General features: G+C 46.1%; 1 long non-coding RNA gene across 1 annotated transcript; it reads left to right on the top strand.

The window, feature by feature from the left end:
- Positions 1-5,304: 5,304 nt before the first annotated feature.
- LOC311590005 lies at positions 5,305-11,359 on the top strand. Its single transcript, XR_014776720.1, has 4 exons — positions 5,305-5,833; positions 6,262-6,391; positions 10,083-10,222; positions 11,265-11,359. It is a non-coding gene; the product is annotated as an uncharacterized lncRNA (long non-coding RNA).
- The last annotated feature ends 9,944 nt before the right edge of the window (positions 11,360-21,303 follow it).

Below are 21,303 nucleotides of genomic sequence, written 5' to 3'. Positions count from 1 at the left end.
TACCTCAGCAGAAGTAGTGTCTAGAGGCCTCCCCTGCTTTTGCTGTTAGAGAGCTTCAGGATAATTGTGCTTTATGTTAATACTAGATTCAAGCAGGCAGCCAAGGAATCAACGGGGGGGGGGGGGGGGGACAATCTATGTGCCTTTTACTACTAATGGAGCCCTGGGCATAACTGTTGTTAATCATCCTCTGACTCTGTCCTTTTGTTTTGTTTTAAATGGAGGGTGACAAGTTATTCTTCTGAAGCCTAGGGATGGTGAGGGTGCAGAATTGTACCTCAGACTCCTTCCATTAATCACCCGTGACGATGTCCTTAGGTGATATGATTTTGAAACTATTATTTCCTAACAAAAGGTGATGATGACGATGATATGACAATAACCCTCTTGAGGATACTTTTTTTTAAAAAAAACTCATTATACTCCTTAATAGTACAACCTTTCCCACCCCACCGGGGTGGTACCTACTTTTGAGGCCATGTTTTCTGAGACGCTATTTGGTAAGCCTATTTCAAGGTCCTGAGAGTGTGGACGTGATGTCAACATGGAAACTTGTCTGGAAGTGTGAGTTTATCTGAGATGTGGACCACCAGACTTGGAAGTGGTCCATAGTGCAGCCTTAGATACTATCTGACACCTAGGCTGGCTTAGAGGCAGGCAGACAGATGATGGGACAGAGCAGTCCAGGGGTCGACCCAGGAGCCTGTAACATGTGAGCTACTTTGAATTAGCTTGGGGGGAAGAAAGGGATTGTGCAATTAACGGTGCAGGGGGAGCAGGTGAAATCTTTGGAAAAAAGTAAGTTGGATCCATACATGTTCAGTCTGTATTTAAAAATAAACCCCATATGGATCAAATAATTAAATGTAAGGATAAAACTCTTTTTTTTTTTTCCTTTTTGAGACAGGGTTTCTCTGTGTAGCCTTGGTTGTCCTAGACTTGCTTTATAGACCAGGCTGGCCTCAAACTCATAGTGATCCGACTGCCTTTGTCTCCTGAGTGCTGAGATTAAAGGCGTGTGCCACCACACCCACCAAGGATAAAACTCTTAAAAGCATTAGAACAAAATGTGGATAAACATTTTTATACATCTTGTGCTGGATAAGACACTTAGAAGCCCAACACTGATAAATAAAGTGAGGCAGCTGATGGGTTCTAAGCGCATAAGAATCAAATCTATTACAGTTGCCTCCACTGAAAGAAAACTTGGAAAAGACCCCCAGCCTGAGAGGCAGAAAGTTAATAATCTCAAAGTAAAAAGGGCTTTGGAGTCTATATTTTAAAAGGGTACAGAATTCCAAAAGATGGAGTATATGAACAAGAAATTCACAAAAGAGACATAAATAGTTAATGTATATTCGTGAAAAGATGTTCAAACAATAGAGTCAAGTAAAAACAAGGCTTTCCAGTGAAATATGTGTGCAGTTGCCTCGTCTCCTTCACACACGGCTGGGATGACGTCAGAAAGACAAACTGGCATGGGTCTCCAAATAGACGGAGAAGAGAAGGGAGACCAGGCAAGAGTTAGAGGGCCGGAACGCAGATGGACCCTGGGAAAATAACATGGAGACAAGACACTGAGGGAGACCAGTACAGGAAGTCATAAAGCCAGCCGGCCATGCTAACATCCACAGGGAGCTGGGGGCTGAGGAGTCCCAGGACTCCCAGGGCACCTGGGATTGATAGCTGCACGTTCAGCTGGGAGTCATTCAAAGGCCCATGTGCTGGCACAATAGAAAGCAGACCCTCCAGCCTCCAAGCCTAGCAGGCTGTGCAGCTCTGGGGTGGGCGGGCACATTTATAACAATTAGGAGCTTGGCACATGAAGAACCTCTGTTGTGTGGCTGGCCTTGGCTTGCTGGACACAGACCTGACTACTTGACTCAGAATGTTGGTGAGCAGACACACACCCCTTGTGTGGAAGACGAGAAGATTCTGTTCTGTGGAAACAGTCTGACCTGAGAGAAAGGACCTATAGCTGTGGACAGTCCTTGTTCACACTGAAAAAATGTCCAGCAAGCCAGCCGCCAGCACTGTCTGCCGACTGTGTTCTCTGCTGCAAGACAGCATCCCAAAGTCTTGCAGTGTGTGCATTAAGTGAACAGCCAAAGGCCATGACTGTCTGAGACAGAAGGTTTCCCCACCCATAATGACAAGAATCCCACAAAGACACATATGCAGTAAGATAAAGTGACAGAAGCAAAACTGGATGGAAAGACTGAGTTTCACCTAAAAAACTCCCAGAGAATTTAAAATTTTTAAGAGAACAAACATAGGGCAGAAAAATATAAGGATATTAGAGAATTTGCCCAGGAGGGCTCACATCCAAATAGCAGTTTCTAGTAGATGACAGGAAAAACTTAAATTACATAAGAAAGTTAACAAAGCCTGAAAGCTTTTATTTTTTATTTCCCAAAATGAAATACTTACCAAAAGGATGGAAATATACGCACACTTGTTTTTCCTTTGAACTCTATGGGATTTTAAAATAACACAGGTTACAAAAATAAAAACATGAAATAATTTAAAAATAACACAGGTTGCTGATCTATGACATATTAAGAGGAAAGTATATGTCAAAAATAGCTCTGCCTAATACAAACCCAGTTCTGAATATGCATTCTTACCAGATGACACTTAGAATGTTTACAATGAAGATCAAGAAAGCCGCACAGGTGGGACTGTATCTGTGGTCAGGTGCTCTCCTTTTCTATGTGTCGTCATGACACGTGTTCTTCATGAGCTATGCCATCTGGAAAGCCATTTCCATCCCCCGTTTGTTGTCCATCTGTCTGATCTCTTCTTCCTATCTCTCTACCTCTTATCTTTTTTTGTAGCCTGCCAAGTGCCCTATTTGAGCTTCAGATTCTTCTAACATACAGACCTCTACTCACCTGTCACTCCTGCTGTGAACCAACCTGCCTCTGTGAGGACGCTGCTTACTCCCCTCCCCCCAGACACCCTATTTCACCTATTTCACTGATTTTGCACCATAGACCCACATCCCACCTACCTGACTGTTGAAAGCAGAAACCCAGAGTCCCATTCTGGGTTGACCTGACTTCTAAGTATTGTCTCATACATATGTCCACTCCTTTCCATCCTTTATGACTGTTAACCATCTTCTCATTTATTGATTCACCCATTCAGCCACTAAGGCTTGCCTGTGCTAGGTTAAGAGATGGCGTATGATGATGAAAGAAGACAGGGAAAAAAAGCTTCCTGGGTTACAAGGAAATGGCTGGCTACAAACAAGCCATCAAAAAGATACCGGATGTAGTAAGCTCTATGAAGGAAATAAACAGAGCTTGCCATAGGGAATAAGCAACAGGAGGAAGGCGTTGTCTCCCTTGAGCTGGGATGGCTAGGGATAGTCCCGAGGACAAGATAGAGGAGGACAGTCCAAAGCCCGCATCTCACTCCTTGGGATCTCTGCTGCTTCAAAACTGAAGTGTGATGCCATTAGATGTACACAAAGCATGGCGTAGAAAGGGCTCCACGGGCATTGAGAGAAGAGCAGGCTTCAGAAACAGCTGCACATAGTATCTACGTGTGGCACACTGCACACCCAATCAACACATCAGAAGAGATGCTGCTGCGTTCCAAGGGCAGCTTAAAGGGTTACGTTAGCCACAGTTCAGAGCACCGTGGTGGGGAAGAGAAGGCAGCAGGGGCTTGAAGCCGCTGGTCACATCACATCCTTAGTCAGAGACAGACAGAAGGTGTACTCGGCTTGCGTTTTCGTATTTATATGGTCCAGGACCCACTGCACAGGAAATGGTTCCTCTCACAATTCAGGCGAGGCTCCGGTTATCAAACGACTTAGTTAAGACAATCCCCCACTGGACCATATGCCAGGGAATCCTAGATTCTGCCAAACCGACAATGAACTCTACCATGTTGAGTCCCTGTTAAGGAACTCATGCTATGGGGCGTTAAAAAATTTTTTTTAAATCAAACAGACAAAAGGAGGCTGGGTTGCTCTAAAGTGCCGGACAGAACTTGAGAGGGTGTTTCAGTCCTGCTCGCCTTCAGTGCACTTCTGAGGCCATGCACGTTGCCACACCCTGTAGCTACTTTTTTCATTATTGTAGAATATTTCAATGGCCGAGATAGCTTCCAGGGCCATTTTACCTCCACACTTCCTCCTTCCAAGAACTTGTCTTTGTCCTTACCATTTCTCCTCTCTTTTCTGAGACCTGCTTTACACTTTCCTATTTGCATTTTTCTTTTGCTTGGTCTTCAAAATGTAACCCCCCTTTTATAAGACAGCTCGCTGTCCGACCTGCACCCGCCAAATTCCATGAATGAAAAAGTCATGACTCCTCTTTCTGCACAAGTGGCCCTTGCCTTATAAAAAGTGTTTGAAATCACTTGCGGGATTTGAAGAATCTCACATATACGGAAAGTGTTTTAACCGGCTCAATACACTATAGGGCCTGTGGTTGGTGTTAGCCTAGGAAGGACGGCTGGGCGCTGAGGTCATAGGCCATGATGTTGGATACCACTGTTCATTTGGTCACTGACTTGTTCACTTAACAAATATATACTGAGGGCTCACCTTTTGCCAGACTCAGTTCTGGATACTGGAAAGCCAGCAGCTAGCAAAGATGACCAGAGGTCACTTCTCCCGAACCCTGATGGCAGCTGATTGAGGGTCTCAAACAAATGCACAGTCAGACATGCTATATAGGAAAAGAAAACGCAGCGAGGTTCAGAGCGGTGGGGTGTGGTCTTACTAGGCCTGTTAGTCACTGCCACGCCCCCAGCCTCCTCCCATCTTCCCCACGTCAGGAGCAGCCCCTTGCTGCTAGTCTTCCACTCTCTATCGGATACTTTTGTCCTTATTTAAGGATGCGTACTCCAGAGGGAAAGCCGGTACCTGGTAGTATCAATACCCAGCCTGAACGCATAGCTCCAGGGCCGGCCACAGCAGCAGAACGAGCAAACATAAAAATAAGACTAGATTTCCAATACTCACTAATGGGAGGCAAGGACTAGGCCAGCGGAATGCTAAGCCTGAGCACCAGTAACTCCCAGGACATACACAAGGTAACTCATAACACAGGTTTAAATCAGAACCTTGGGGCAGAGCCCAGCAAGGTGTTCCTTAAGGAGGCATCTAGTAATTCAGATGGACTCTTAGATAGAGACCCTCAGGGCCTAAGGAGAAGCTGAGATACACACAACACCTTCCCTCTCTTTCAATATCAGGGCCTTTACCCTGGGCTAGTGGGGGCTGCAGCGAACAGGAAGGAGAAGGAGGAGGAGGAGCAGGAGGAGGAGGCAGCCTCCCTGGTGGGTGGGAACGGATCTGGAACAGCCTGGGAGAGAGAAGGAAGAGAAGGAAGAAGGCCTGGAGGAAAGAGAGAAAGGGAACATTTTCCAGAAGGTCCAGAGACCCTGCCTCCATTCTGGGCTGGGTCACATCCCTGTGGGCGGAGTTTTGGAGACCAGATGGCGCTAGGCGCTTGCGGGACAACTTCTTCAGGACCTTAGCGGGATCCCTGGCCCGCGCCCTGCTGGTACCAGTTCGAGCTGCGGGGTTGCCTCAAGCACGGCTGCCACCGTGCGCGCCGCTATGATCGCTGGATCCCCGCGGGAAGCGTGTGGCAGAGTCCGCGGGGGCCGCGCCCTCGGGTCATGCCTGGAAGCAGACCTGGCGGTGGCGGGGCGGGCGCCCTGCTCTTAGCTGGGTTACTTGGAGCCCAGTGTCACCAGCTCAGTGCGCCTCCCCTCTGCCTCAGGAAGCGAAGCAGGGACACTTTCTGCGAGTTCTTCTAGGTGATGGACCGTCCTGTACCCCGCCTCGTACTCCCTGCTGTAACCAGAGGTGACTTGGCGCTAGAAGTGGGTCCTGAACAGGTAGGAAGAGGTGTGAGGCGGTCAGGACAAAAGGATCAGAGCGGGCAAGGAGGGAGTGGGGGAGGGGAAGAGGGAGAGTAAAGGGAGAGGTGTTGGAAAGAGGGGGGCGGATATGGAGAGGGGAAAAGGCAGGGAAGAGGGCGAGGAGAGGGAGGAAGAAAGGAGGAAGGGGCAGGGGAGGGAAAGGGGGAAGAGGAAGGAGAGGAGGGAAGGGAGGAGGAAGGACAAGGAGAGGACGGTAGAAGAGTAAGGAGAGAAAGAGGGAAAGAGTAAGGAAGAGAGGAAGGGAAGAGGAGGCAGAAAAGGGAGAGAGAGGAGGAGGAGGGAACAGAAGAGAAAAAGAAGAGGAAAGAATCGAAGGAAAGAAGAGGAGGCAGAAAGAAGTTTCCTTTTTAGCTTTCTGGCAGAGGTGTCCATCAGAGGAACCGAGGCTGGGAGGCTGTGCACATGCTGAGCTTGGACCGCATTCGGACGTCAGATCTTATTTCCTGGGCCCACTGTTGCTCCGCCTTCAGCACCTTCAAAGGTAACAAAGCCGAGGACTTCCGCAAAGAAGAGTACTCAGAACTTTACGGTTCTGGGGGTGGTGCTCCAGAACCTGTGGGGTGCCTTAGGAAATCACTCAGAACATACCTTTGCCCTCCACCTTCAGAGGGCATCTTTCTCCCAACACCAAGAATAAGTTTACTCAGACATACAACGAAGAAGCAAGCACCCAGTTAAAACATCCAGCCTACAGAATGTGGCTTACCCCCGTCGCTCTCAAGGAGTTACGTAGTGTTGATTAGCCGAGTACAGGTAGGAAGAGATGTGAGGCGCAACTGGGGAACTTCCTGCCAAGCAGGGTGGCTAGGGTCAGATAAACACCCAAGGGCAGCTCCTGAGGGTCAGTGCACGGGCTCGCAGACTAGCCCTATCAGAAAGGTCCCATTACTGGCCCCTCTCCCAGCTCTTCTGATGCAGGGGTCTTGCCTGGGGCATGATAATTTCTCCTTTTGACAAGGTTCCTGGTGATGCGGCTGCTGTAGGTTATTTCCGCCAGAGATTTCTCTGGCGTGACCATGATGCTGACAGAGCTCTGTCTGGAGAGAAAGAAAGGTAAGGGGGCTGTGAAGGCCTGGAGACTGGAGAAGTGCAGTGAACCGGAGGAGCCAAAATAAAAACACTAGTTGATACCGAACACACAGTTGTATTCTTACCGTCTCCACTTAGCTAAAGAATGGAGGAGCCAGGCGCTGGGGAACACATCTGTAATCCCAGCACTGGGGAGGCAGAGGCAGGTGCATCTCTATGAGTTCGAGGCCAGCCTGACCTACAAAGTGAGTCCAGGACAGCCAGGGCTACACAGAGAAACCCTGTCTCGAAAAACAAAACAACAACACAACAACAACAACAAAAGAATGGAGCTTCAGAAGCTCGTCAAAGTGTCTGTGGGCATACCTCAGTGGGATAGCATCTACCCAGCATGCAAAGCCCTTGGGTTCTATTCCTAGTACTGAGAGAAAGCTCTTGACACTTTCAAGCTAATAGTTTGTACAGCAGCAATTTGGAGCCTGAGAAAACCGAATCCATTTCCTGGGCTCTTAACTACTCAAGACAGTAGCTGTGAGAGTCTATGTAGGTCATATTAAACAGTGTGGATTATGGCCTCGAGAGAATGGACAGTAATTTCCATTTTTAAGTGAGGGAATTGCTAGCCATGTCTCTTGCCTCTGTGAAGGAGGCATTAAGGCGGGGAGAACAACCAGAAACCATAATTTCCGCTGCAGATAAGGCCTTCAGGGTGCCTGCCAGGGTACGTGTTGGGGTAGAGGATAGAATGATCCCAGCCAAATCCGGAAGTTTAAGTGATAGGATCTCCAAGACATGACTAATCTTCAGTGATGAGGCCCTGGCCGGTGGTCAGTGCAGTTTAGCATTTATTTAGTTAGGTGCTGCACCCATTACTGAGATTGGATAAGGCAGATTTGGGGGACCTGAGACCCATTTGAGCAGGTTGCATCCTTGTCTTAGCTTCTGGCCTGCCTCTCAGGGGCAAAGGTCAGTATTTTTAGTCAGTGCAGAATGTCCTCACATATATCTGGATTTTTCCAACTTAGTCAAATAAACAAGACAATAAGACATATCCAGATGAAAACGGAATTTTCTTTTCCTATAAAGTTCTGGCCAATTATCATTATTGGGGCTCTGGCTTCCTATGTCATAAAGGTCTAAATACTGCACTGAAGACACGGGGAGACACAAAGGTGGCATCTTCTTTTTGGTTTCACTACAACAGTTATATTAGAATAAAATCCCCCAAACACACTTCCTATGGTACTTCTATGAACCTCAGTGCTATGGTTTGCAAAAACTTTAGTTGTCTATAACACAAGGGGTGGTATTGAGCTGATCTGACCTGATGTGAATTCACTAGATCATTGGGGTGACTCTCTCAGAAGGAATTAGTGTAGTCCTTCCAGGACACTGGTTAATTTCCATAAGAACAGGGGTGGCGGTTTGAATAAGAATGGCCCTCATAGGCTCATATATTTGAATGCTTAGTCACCAGGGAGTAGCACTATTTGAAAGGATTAGAAGGATTAGGAGGTGTGGCCTTGTTGGGGCAGGTGTGGCTTTCTCTCCATCTTCCCTCTATGCCCCACCCCCCACCCCAAGGATCAAGGTATAGCTTCAACTACCTCTCCAGCACCATGCCTGCCATACTCCCTGCCATGCTAATAATGCCACGCTGAAACTTTAAGCAAGCAAAATGCTTTCTTTTTATAGGAGTTGTCACCATCAGGAGGTCTCTTCACAGCAATAGAACAGTGACTGGGACAACACGTTGTTATAAAAAGTAAGCCTCGCCCCTGAATCTCTTTCTGGCTTCCTGTCTCACTATTGTGATGTCGTCCACAGTTAAGGCCCTCACCAGAGGCTGAAACATATGACTGCCTTATCTTGACTTCCAGCCTTCACCACTTTGTTATTGATGACCTCTTTTTTTTAAAAGTACTTAGCCTCCGGTATTTTGTTATACCAACAGAAAAGAGTGATATATAAGACTAATTTGCTCTCCACAGTTATGTGGAGAGTGGGGACTGACTCTGACATGAACTCTGGTGCCTCATATTTGACCACCTCCTCTGGGTGGGGAGGCCTGAGGGCACTCAAAGAAAGAATAAGCAGGTTACCAAGATGAGACTTGATAGCCTATGACCATATAGAGGGGAAGAGGTCCCCCTCGGTCATAGACCTTGGGGAGGGGAATAGGGTGAAAGCAGGAGGGAGGGAAGAAAGGGAGGATACAAGTGATGGGATAACAATTGACTCATAATCTGAATAAATTAATAAAATAAAAAAGAAACATAATAAAAATGTTAAAGAAAAAAAAAAGACTAATTTGCAGTGCTGTTTCCAAATCAAATAGCTTGTGGTAGACAGCATGTTGAATTCTGGACTAGATAAACAATCTTTCTGTTGCTTGGTGCTAATATACTTAAAATGCTAGCTTGTCTACGCATCCTCCTGCCATCCAGAGTGTGATTGTAATGATGTCATGGAAGAAATGAGGGAATGCATTAGAGGTGTTGGAAAACACGGTGGGCATTAAGAATAGGTACAGGAATAGACAGGCAGACCCATACAGCAGAATAGAAACATTCTTCAGAGGCACATGTAGTTTTCGGAAATAAGTTTCATGAGCAGGGAAAGGATGGATTAGTAGATGACCTATCCATCTGAGCAGTTATATCACAGCAGGGGTAGTAGATGATCTATCCATATGAGCATATTACAGCAAGGTTAATAGATGACCTATTCAGATGAGCAGTTACATCAAAGCAAGGTTAGTAGGTGACCTATCCATGAGCAGTTATGTCACTGTAGATTAGCAGATGACCTATCTGTATGAACAGTTATATCACAGCAAGGGAAAACACTGTGGGAAAGTGAAAATTTTATGAGTGTGAGGACTTGGAGCTCTGGCGCGGAAATGTTACAGTAAACATGTCTAAAGGACAGGCATCTTACCTTCAAGTAAAGGGCTTAACCAGATGGCGTAGCAGGTTAAGGCACATGGCTCCCAGCATGATGGCTTGAAGGCAATCCCAGAGGTCTACAGGGTGGAACTGAGAGACCTGACACACAGGTTGTCCCCTGACCCAGGATGCGTGTCTCTGTCCTCTACTAAATAAACAAGTAAATGTAACAATGCTTTTTTTTTTCTTTAAAAGGCAAGCTGTGTTCCAGAAGAACTTATTTCCACATATCTACGTGACAAAAGTGCTAAAAGTCTGCACAGAAACCTGTCGTCCAAGCTATGTAGATGGCTCAGGCAGGAGGATTGCAAGTTCAAGTCTCCCTGGGAAACAGAGTGAGTTCATATCAGCCTGGTTGACTTTCTGAGACGCTGCATGAAAACAGAAAGAGGAACGGAGTGTAGCTCAGCTCAGGAGTAAATCACTCCCTTCCTTAACACGTGTGGGCTCAAGCTCGCTCTCTCTCTCTGTCTCTCTCTGTCTTTCTGTCTCTCTGTCTGTCTCTGTCTGTCTCTGTTTCTCTCTGTCTCCTCTCTCTCTTTCTCTCTCTCTCTATATATATATCCCAAAATATCAAAACCAAAAGCAAATATATCTATATCTATCTATCTATATATATATATGTCTATATATATATATATCTATATCTTCCAAAAAAATCAAAACCAAAAGCAAGTATAGTTTAAAGAGAAGTCCAAGTCAGCATGAGAGATGGAGCGGACACAAGCCAGTTGGAAGAAATGAAAGGTTTGTCATTTCAAGGGACCAGTTGCGTTTGTGCATAAATTTGTACTGCTCAGGAAAAACACTTCAGAGGTTCCACGTAGAAATTAAGCTCCTTCAGCCTTCCTACCCTTTCCCTGCCCATACATTAATCTTCCCCTTTCTCCTGGCTTCCTAGGGTCAATCCATCTGCCTTGAGCTGATGGGCCCCTTGGTGGCTAGATCTTTTTTCTTTTTTTTCCTTTTTTTTTTATTAATTTATTCTTGTTACATTTCAATGGTTATCCCATCCCTTGTATCCTCCCATTCTTCCCTCCCTCCCATTTTCCCCTTATTCCCCTCCCCTATGACTGTTCCTGAGGGGGATTACTTCCCCCTGTATATGCTCATAGGGTATCAAGTCTCTTCTTGGAAACCTGCTGTCCTTCCTCTGAAAGCCACCAGGTCTCCCCCTCCAGGGGACATGGTCAAATGTGAGGCACCAGAGTACGTGAGAAAGTCATATCCCACTCTCCACTCTACTGTGGAGAATGTTCTGAGATTCCATCTTACACACATCAGAATGGTAGCTAGATCTTGCAAAAACTCCTTTGTGTTGTTTTAAAAATGAATTTTCCTTCCATCTATTCCTTTCTTTTTTTTCCTTTTTCACAGTGACATAAAATATGTAACTTATTAGCTTTAAGGTAACAAGCATGCTAATTAAGTGGATCCAAATGAGCCAGGTGCAGCACTGGGCACTTGGAAAAGCAAAGGTAAAGTCCAGACACCTGGTGGGGCCATGCCTCTGTGAACAGTAGGTTTGGTGTCCATGGGGATGGGAGTGGGATGGGGGTGGGGGTGGGGTGAGGGTGGAGCAATGAAATCTCCCTGTTTTCCAGGCAGTGAGAGTTGAAATAACTAGTCTGGTCTCAGTTACCAGTGTGGAAAAGGCACTTGGGGTTCTGCACTCTGATTCCTGGGGGACCAGGGGCCAGCTTGTGTTTCTGTGGGATCAATCCAGGATGGGGAAACTGAAGCCAGGCTCCAGTTTAGGCAAAGGACCAGCTGTGAAGCCTTGACCAGGCTGAGCCCTCTACTCCGCTGTCCCCCCAGGCTGCTTTGCCGATACCATATTTTCTTCATGTGTAAACATTGCGCCCTTAAGAATTGCCAGGATCCCTTCAAGTTGGTCTGAGCCCAACTACCTTGTCCTTTACTGTAGCCCCAGTGTTTCTGGGCTCTAAACCTGACTGTACAGCCCCATTTGGTGCCCCTTTGAGGAAGTCTGTTTTTGTTTAAATATTGGGAACCAGTGCAAGGGAAAGATACTCAACTTTATCGTTTATTTCATTCTTTAGTTATTGGTATTGTGACACTACTGATTGCTATTTTTGCCCCCAGCTAAAATGGACAGGTCTTGGCCATCTTATAGCTGTGTGTGTGTGTGTGTGTGTGTGTGTGTGTGTGTGTGTACGCCCATGCCCCTGTGTGCCCCTGCATGCTGGCCTGTAGCCCTAATAATTGTCATTTATAGCCTTGCATCTATGGGGGAAAATGCATTCTGCCTTTCAAACCACAGCCTCGCAAATGCACTTTTGGAACACAGTCTGTTTGTAAGCTGAGGCTGACAGTATTAACAAACAGCTCTTGGCCCAGGGCAGCACCACAACCAAATGACATGTGGTTTAAGGTTCATCTAAAAGCCAGTTCATTTAAATAATGCTTGCTAGACCCAGGGCTCTCAAGTCCTCTGGTTTCTGGGTAGTTTAGAGTGGAGGGCAGCCGAGTCTCCACCGTGATGAGGGTGGGTGTGGTGTGCCCGCTCCCTAGGAGAAATGCCACATTCCTGCTTTTAATGGCTTGCCCTGCAGGTTTTTTAGGACCGAGCCTCTTCCTAGGGCAAGCTTTTCAGTTCTGCTGAACAATTGATCTTGAGAAAGAGGAACCCCTTTAAAAGAGCAGCCCGTAGTTTCAAGCCTGGAAGTTCAGCCAGGGTCATTCTGGTTTATTGAGTGCAGGGGCCCCTCAGTGGGAGGGAAAACCACATTTCAGCCCTCCCTGGGGCTCCTGTTCCTGCCCTCACCCTCTTTTCTTCTTGCCAGTGCCTTTAACGTGTCTCCTCTTTACTAAGTTAGAAGCCAGACGGCCCTTCCCAGGCAAGCTAGTCCGTTGACCTAGCCAACAAAGAAGTTCATCTTTCTCAGACACTCAGTTTGCCCAGGCATTGGGTAAGCCTAGGTTAGCTTATGTGTCTGATATCAGCTTCTCTGTGGAATCATCCTGCTCCCTGCCCCCCCCCCCCCCATGGTAGCTGTCACCAGTTCACGGCAAGATCAAAGGAGTGGGTAGCAACATCCAGGCTGTCCCAGCTGCCTGGCCCCAAGGCTGTGGTGTGGGGTCCTATATTTAGGACTTGCCAGCATGGCTGCAGTACTTCAGGTTAATTGCCAAAAATCACACCACAGAGCCGTTCCACCCAAGTCACATTCTTATAAAAGAGATATAAGAATAGTCTTAAACTAGGCCAGCTATAGACTCTCCAGCCGGAGGCCACCATTAATTTTGACTTCTAACACACATGCCTGGCTTGATCTCTGGTTCGTATCCATGACAATAGCTGAAAATTATTATTTTATTATTATTATTATTATTATTATTATTATTATTATTATTATTATTATTATCATTATCATTAATATCATTAGGTTTACACCAGGGCTAGAGCCAGGGCTTCCTGTGTGCTGGCTAGCTCTCTGCCACCGAGCCCCTTCCCCGTTCCAGGTAACTGAAACTTTTTGTAGTATCTCTACTTCTAATGATTCCCAGACACCCCACCCCCGACCTGATGCTTGCAGACCACTCTCGCTCTCTTCCCCTCGTCCCAGGCTGCCTCTGTCCCTCACTGGTCTGTCCCAGACCCCGTTGGCAATACAACTCCCTGGACCCTTTGCTCTCCTGGGCTTTTGCATCCAATTCAATTCCAGATTGCTCAGTATTCAAGGTGCTGGAATGTCGACTCATTCCCTTTGTGCTTGAGGGGGGCATTCCAAGACATAGTGGATTCCTGGAATTGTGGGTAGCACCAAACTATTAACTGAGGGAGTTAGTGAGGGTCTAGCAGCTGGGTAGTGCGTAAGGAGGGACACAGTGGACAAAGGGGTAGCGGTGGTTATGACCTTAGCAAGACATCGCCACAGAAGATTTCACTGTGCTTGCTACCCAGATAGTGAATGACTTTAAACTGCTGACTTGTCTATCTCTAGATTTTCCCATGTAATGTTTTAAGGCTACAGTTGACTACAGGCAATTTATACTAATCAAAGCAAAACCATGTGTGTGTGTGTGTGTGTGTGTGTGTGTGTGTGACACACACACACACACACGCGCGCGCACGCACACACACACACACACACACACACACACACACACACACACACACGGGGGTCGGGTAGGGAGAGGGAGGGAGAGGGAGGGAGAGAGGAAGAGTCCAAACCGCTGAAGACTAGAGACTGCCTTCCACTTAGCCTTCACTCCATTTGTAGCCAAATCAAATTGGTGCCAGCTTTGCTCCAGGCCTCTCCCTGGCATTTGGAGGGAGAGGAAGGACAGATGGTCCCTTCCTGCCCATCACCTGCAGAGGGTCCCCTTAGGAAAGAGGGCTGTTGTTACTGTGGCCACAGCCTTTTCAGACCTACCCATTCCAGAACCACTGAGAAATGCACAGGGTTATGGACTGCCAGTAGGAAAAGAGGCTGCCAACGCGCCCTCAGCACAATTCCATGCAGTACCGAATGAGCACCTGCTGCTACTTATTGAACAGTGAGCATGCCCTACACATCTGTGTGAGCAGGTTCTCATTTTACAGGAGACTGTTCATGTTTTGTAATGGGCATGTGCTATAGCCATGTGCCATGTAGAAGCATGGTCTAGTTAACAGTGGTTTCTGTACTATTATGGTCCCATAAGACTCTGTGACCTACTGGTATCAGACTGTCTTCGTTTGTGAGGGGTAAACACATCAATAAGAGCCCCTCGCGATGGATTTCTCGAAACTCATTCCTGCCGTTAAATGGCACGTGACTGTGCTTCCTAGTCTATAGCATGTTAATTAGGATGTGTGCTTTTGTCATCACTTGGAGGTGCTCTGACATGGTTGGGAGAAGGAAGTCAACACGAAGGGCAAAGCCTAGGCCTGTCCTGTTTTACTTGCTTTCCCAGCCCTATAGAAAATGATCGTCACTTTCTGTGTTTTGCTAGAGGACAAATGGAAAGATAAAGGAAGGGATGGCGATCTGGTGTTTGACAGTAGTGAATCCTACAGGAGTCCGCCAGAGGTCTGTGATTTGAGACAGGAAGATGTTCCAGGAGCACTATTGATGGTTGAGGCAGTGGGATTTATCGACAAGCAGCTGGGCTTTATTCAAGTCTCAATTGCAACACACCCACAATGTGATTTCCAACCATGGGACACCTGGCTTTGTAAACAGTGCCACTTTTACACTATATGGTCTGTCCATCTGTGGTTCTTATAGATTCACACACTGGATTGCTCACCACCGTGGACTCCAAGACGCTTTCATTGCCTCCAGAAGAAACCCAAAGCTCATCAGTGGTCTCACTTTACTCCCTCCCTGGCCTATCACGTGGTGAACACCCATGTCTCTTCCATCTTCATGGCTTGTCTATAATGAACATTACATATAAATGCAGCCCTATATTGTGTGGGCCTTTGCCTCGTGTCCGCTGCTGTGCTTCCAATGTTCATACAGTTAGTGCGCATCAGCACCCCGTTCCTCTTTGTGGATGAATAATATTCCATTTCAGAAACGCAGCCCATTCTGTTCACAAATCTAGAACTTTGGGGTTGTTTATACTTTGGATCCAGTGTGGATAATGATGCTGTGGACAGTTGTGAGCAAGCATTCTTCGAGAACAGAGACTTCCATTCTCTTGACTCCCGTATCAACCCGCACAGCTGATGATGAACACAGTAACTGTATATGCTTAGAATTCTGTCAAACCATTTAACAAAATGGCTGCATATTACAGTTCTTCCTGTAATGCATGAGCAATTTCACATCCTCACTCGATGACTATCTGGCCTTTTCCTGTCAGTTATTCTGGTGGGTATGAAGCAGTGTTTCAGTGTGGCTTTGGCCTGTATCTCTGTATCCTTTTGTAGCCTTGTTGCTCATTTCAGAGTCTTTGAAGACATGTTGTCTTGGGCCTTTGACTGGTTTTTTGTATTTTCCCTAATTCTGTTGTTCATAATTTTTTCCAGTAAACTGTGAAATGCATGTACTTTTACATATATCTCTGTTTTCTCTTGCTGCTTTTGACCATGGTGCTGTAGTTATTGCTTGTTGCTTAATCCAAGGCCTTGGAGGCTCCAGTTTCTTCGAAGAGTCTGCGGTTAGATCTGAGTTTCTGTTAGACGTGACGTAAGGCTAGGACCCATCTTCTCTGCTTGGTGTTGCTTTGTCTGTTTGTATGCAGATAACCAGTTATTTATTATGAAACTATTACCTCCCCCATTGAATTATTATTTTGCTATGATTGTAATTATTTATTTCTAGATACTTGATTCTGTTGATCTTTGAGCAGGTTTGAAAAACTGTCTTAACCATTGAAGGATTGTATTAGATTTTGGAACATTAAATTTGAAAGTGTGAGCCATCCAGCTTTGTTCTCTGGCCACATTATCGCAGATGTTTCCAACCTCTGTCTATTCATAAGAATTTTTATAGTTTGTTGGTTTCCATAAAAGAGACAGCTGGGATAGCGACAGAGATTGACGTGGATTTGTAGACTAGTTTGAGGAATGTTGTAATATATAATATTAAAGTTTCTAATTCACGGACATTGGGTGCCTTCCCTTTAATGTAGTTCTTTGTACATTTCCTTTCTGTGATTTCGTTTTGGATTTAGTGTGAAAGTGTTAAATTCCATTTGTAAGATTCCAATTTCTGATTCTTATTTTTAATATGGCATACTCAATTTTTGGGACTTCCCAACATGGTCACTACCATTTAGAAAAGGAAGGTGACTTCTCTGTTTAGATGACACCGTGGAATAGTCTTTGAGTCAGATAGTCCCCCAAAGGAACAGGGCTGTGCTAGTCAGCCTTCTCATTGCCGTGCCAAAATGCCTGACACAAACAAGTTAAAAGGAAAAAAGGTTTGTGTTTGCTCTTGGTTTTAGAGGGTTTGGCCTGTCCTGGTGGGGAGGACATGGTGGTGTAGAGCAGTTTACATCCTGGCAGCCAGGAAACAGGGAAAGGAAGAGACCAAGCAAGATGCAGCCCTCAAGACAACTTCCCTATGATGTATTATTGCTTTCCTTCAACTAGGTTTTATCTCATACCTCTCACCATTTCCTAATAATGCCATCATATTATGTACCCATCAAGGGCTAGGGCAGAGTCTACATGATGTCACTCTCTCCAAGATGCCCAGAATTGTGCTTTCCTAATGCACTTAACACACTTGTGTTTCTCCATCCTGCAGTCAAGTTAGCAGCTGCAATTAGCTGCCACAGGCAGTGTAGTCTCTCTTAACTGTCTTAATAGACCGCATGCCAGTGTGACTCACTGTTTCTGTCTCTGTAAGCATGTTTATGAATGATCCAAAACTCAACCTAAGCCAAACATTATTCATTCGCCTCTGGTTAACTATTCATGGCGTCTCGGAAGGCCACATATTGATTGTGTGTGCACCTGTCTTTTTCACTGGGGTCTGAGTCCTCTTGGAAGGCCCACCCCTGGGTCACCAGAATCTGGTGTAATTCCTCTAGAACAAAGTTAGGGTAGGGCAGAATTGCCGCATCCGTACCTTGGCACTTACCTAGCTTGTGGATACACACTTGGTCTATATTTATTGATCAGTAAACCACTGTCAAATAACCCGGTGGTCAGCAAATATTTGCTGAGTTAACAAATGTGTTTCCTAGGCAGAAATTCTACTGCTCAGTCCTTCAGACTCAGTAACTGCATAAAGGAAACAGAGGTTGAAGCGTAGTCACTGGGGGCTTATGCCTGCATTTTCGTTTTAGCGTGGATACACCCTCCATCCAAAGACATTGAAAACCTCTGACGTAGTGTTGTCTGATGAGGAAACAGGGAATGGGAGGTGGAAAGTAGTTTTGGGTGCCTGAGCCTTTTGTGCTATGAATTTCAGCCTACAGAACTGTGTTTATAAGCAGTGCTTTTACCTTTGTGCAGCTGGGAAATGCTACTCAAAGAACTTTTAAGTTTGTTTTTATAGACCAAATCCTATCTTGAGCTATTTATTAAAGGGAAAAGCAGTGAGTTGGCCAGGGATATACAATTTTAATATCCTTTAGCTTTTCTGTTTAGGGCAATCCTCTACTTTAGACATTTGAGCTTCTCCATGAGTCACAAATCGTTTTAAGGAGCTCAGAAGTCCAAAGCTCTCCCTGTTTCCGTTCATGGATGCGCGTTCATGTTTCCATCTGCCTACAAGAGAAGCCTGGTAGTTGAAGAAATACTGAAGACCACAGTCACAAACCTTTCAAGAATAAATAAGCTACGTTTGTTAGAGCAAAATAAAACAACGATAAAACCTAGCGCAAGCCTACTGGCTCTACTCCAAGCACACCTTAGTGTTTGTGCCAACATCAAAGATAGGAGCGAGTAGTGGGCACAGCTGGACAGTCCACACAGGAAGACATACATGGCAAAAAGCTAGAGTGACTGAGGGAGACCCTGTCAGGCACCAACATGCTTTCTAGAGCCCAAGGTTGTGTATCCCATTACGTTTAACGTCTGGCTTGTTTGGAGAGCGAACATTCAGGTAGTTTTACTTCTTCCAACTTTGTTTGCTTGTTGGTTTTGACATGCTCTAATGTAGCCCAGGCTGACTTTGAACTTGCTGCGTAGGTGACACTTTGACCTCCTGACTGCCCAGCCTCTACCAGCACCTGGGAGTGCTGACATTGTATTCGCTGCCATTGCACCTCTGTTTTTTTTTTTTTTGCAAGTGGTTTCTTTATGCTACCTCTGCTGAACTGTGTCTATCCCCACTCTGATGAGTTTTGATAAAGTGAATCTTTTATTTACAATTTGCTTCCTTTGTTTTTCCCTCATTTTTGTCTCCCCCCCCCCCCCAGCCTTGAGTCTCCCAGTTTAACTGTTTGACGCTGGGTGCTGTAGAGGGCACAAGGTCCTCATGATCACTGATAATACTAGGGGAACCAGAGTGTTAAATATGCATGGCTTTTTCATCAGTAGAAATGATTTCTGCCTGTTTCTGCCTGGAAAGCTGGAGATGGATGTGGCTAATAACTTGGTGGTCTGTGCTACCTTCAGGACCAGGCCTCATCCAAATCCTCCAGACTGTTATGCTTATCCTAGACTCTTCCCAGACCCCTGAGCACTGCTTCTCCATCAATAGAACCCATTCTATAGAAGAGGTCGCCGGTACTTTGCAAAGGAGTTCTAATACAGCTGTGCCTCAAACTTTATTGTGGTAATTGTCCGGAGGAGACTTTCCCCAAAGCTGTACTGTGTTTTAAGTATATTAAAAATAAATGGCTCAGATCACTTGAGCCGACACTGACTAAGTCACACTGAACCGGATTTCCCTTCTTGCCTCACGGTGATTGTTACTCTGCCAGCCAGGAGTGTTTGTAGGGACAACCTCCCCCTCCCCCAACAACCTCCGCCCCTCCCCCTGCCCCCCCCACCAACAAAGTTTCCATCCTGTCCTCCCCCCCCCACCTCGACTCCTGGTCAGCCTTTATAGAGATCCACCGGATTTGCCTTGAGTTTGAGGATCTGATGAGAAGCCGAACCAAATGGCAGTGCAGGGAAAAATGGAAGGGACCGGCTAAACCGTGCAAGCCAGGGCAGTGGACCACATTAGCTGTGGAAGGAGAGGAGCCTGAGGTGCTGGAGAGAGATGGCCATGGATAGAAGGCAAGAGGCTCGTCAGCTGGATTGATAAAGTGCTGTTAGATGAAGGCCTCACATGATCATCATTAAAAATGTCAGACTTGGGGCTGGAGTGGTGACTCAGTGGTTAAGAGCCTGTGCTGCACCTGGGGACGACTCAAGTTCTCTTTCCAGGACCCACGTTGGGTGGCTCACAAATGCCTCTAACTCCAGCTTCAGGGTATCTGACGCCATCTTCTGGACTTGTCAGGCATTGCAGTCTTGTGTAGACACATATGCACACACACCACACATACACATATACACACACTCATACCATCTACACACACACATATACCACACACACACACACCATAGCACATACTTATACACATTCACACACATACACTAAAAAAATAAGATAAAAGCAAGTCTTTTAGAAAGTCCGAGTAGACAGGAACTGCTGTGTTCACATTACCCGTGTGCCCTCTCCAGATGAGTTGCCAGTTTTACAGATATAATCTTTTGGTTGTTTTTCTTCATTTCTTTACACGATCTCTATAAGGAATAAAAACCAATGCCCATGTCCTCTGTACCTAAAGCATGCCTGGCACACTATCAAAAGATATTTGCTCCCTGGGTACTGTGCAAAGGCAAGTGTCCTGTTTCCAGAGTTCATCCCAACATCGAACAGCTTACAGGATCTGCTTCCCATGGGCTTGAATGGGTTAGGAGTGCTGCTGCCTGGTCTCTGGGCCTCAGTTTCATGTGCTGGATAGAACTTCTAAGTAAGCTTTATAAGAAAATAATGAGGCATATGGCTAGACATTGCTAAGGTCTGCTTGTGTCCTCCGAAGGTCACTGTAAAGTCATGGTGGCAGAAGTGAAATTGCTGCCTGCTTAACGAGGTCCAGGGAGGTTTGCTCTTCCTTTTGCCATATTAGGAGACAGTGAGAAGGAACTGTGTACGAGGCAGAGAGGCTTCACCAGTCACTGAGTCTGCGGCTCCTTGGCCTTAGCCTTTCTGTCTGCCAGAGCTGTGAGAAATAAATTTCCATTGTGGATTAATTGCCCAGTCTAAGCTGTTTTGCCCACAGTGGCCTCCATGGATTAGGACAGACCTTTATGCCTGTCTGCCTGTCTGTCTGACTCTTTCTTACCCTGTTTTTCAGCATCCTCTCTCTTTGTCCTGACTCCCAGGGGATGGTCTCCAAATCACAGCTTTCTGTACCTCAGGGTCAGAGCTTAAATACTGAAGAGATTGAGCCAGGTGGTGGCACACGCCTTTAATCCCAGCACTTGGGAGGCAAAGGCAGGTGGATCGCTGTGAGTTTGAGGCTAGGTTGGTCTACAGAGTGAGTTCAGGACAGCCAAGACTACACAGAGAGACCTTGTCTCAAAAAACCAAAAAAAAAAAAAAAAAAAAAAAAAAAAAAAAAAAAAAGAAAAGAAAAAGAAAAAGACCCTGAAGAGATTGCCACCCTCACAATGGCTGCTCTTTCCCCCTGTAAGACTCTCCAGCAACTGAACAGCTGGGCTTTCTGCGACCTTTCAGCTCAGAGTCCCCCTCCACTTTCCCGGAAAGAGCCTTCAAGTCTCTGCTGTCTGCAGCGAAATCTGGCTGAAATGCGAGATACATGCTAACTTACGGGGAGACAATCCCTAAAACACTGCAGCAGCTGATAACTTCAACCTGCTGGAGGAAGGACTGGGCCTCCTGAGAAGAAAAGGACAGAGGTCCCTCACAGGTTTTTTGTTTGTTTGTTTTTTGTTTTTTGTGGTCAAAGGAGACGTGAGAGAAAGAAGAGGCACAACAGGATG

Source organism: Acomys minous, assembly GCF_964271855.1.
Source record: "Acomys minous genome assembly, chromosome: 19".
NCBI classification, from domain to species: Eukaryota; Metazoa; Chordata; class Mammalia; order Rodentia; family Muridae; genus Acomys; species Acomys minous.
Note: the sequence above shows the minus strand (reverse complement) of the source record. Positions and strands in the feature narration are given on the sequence as shown.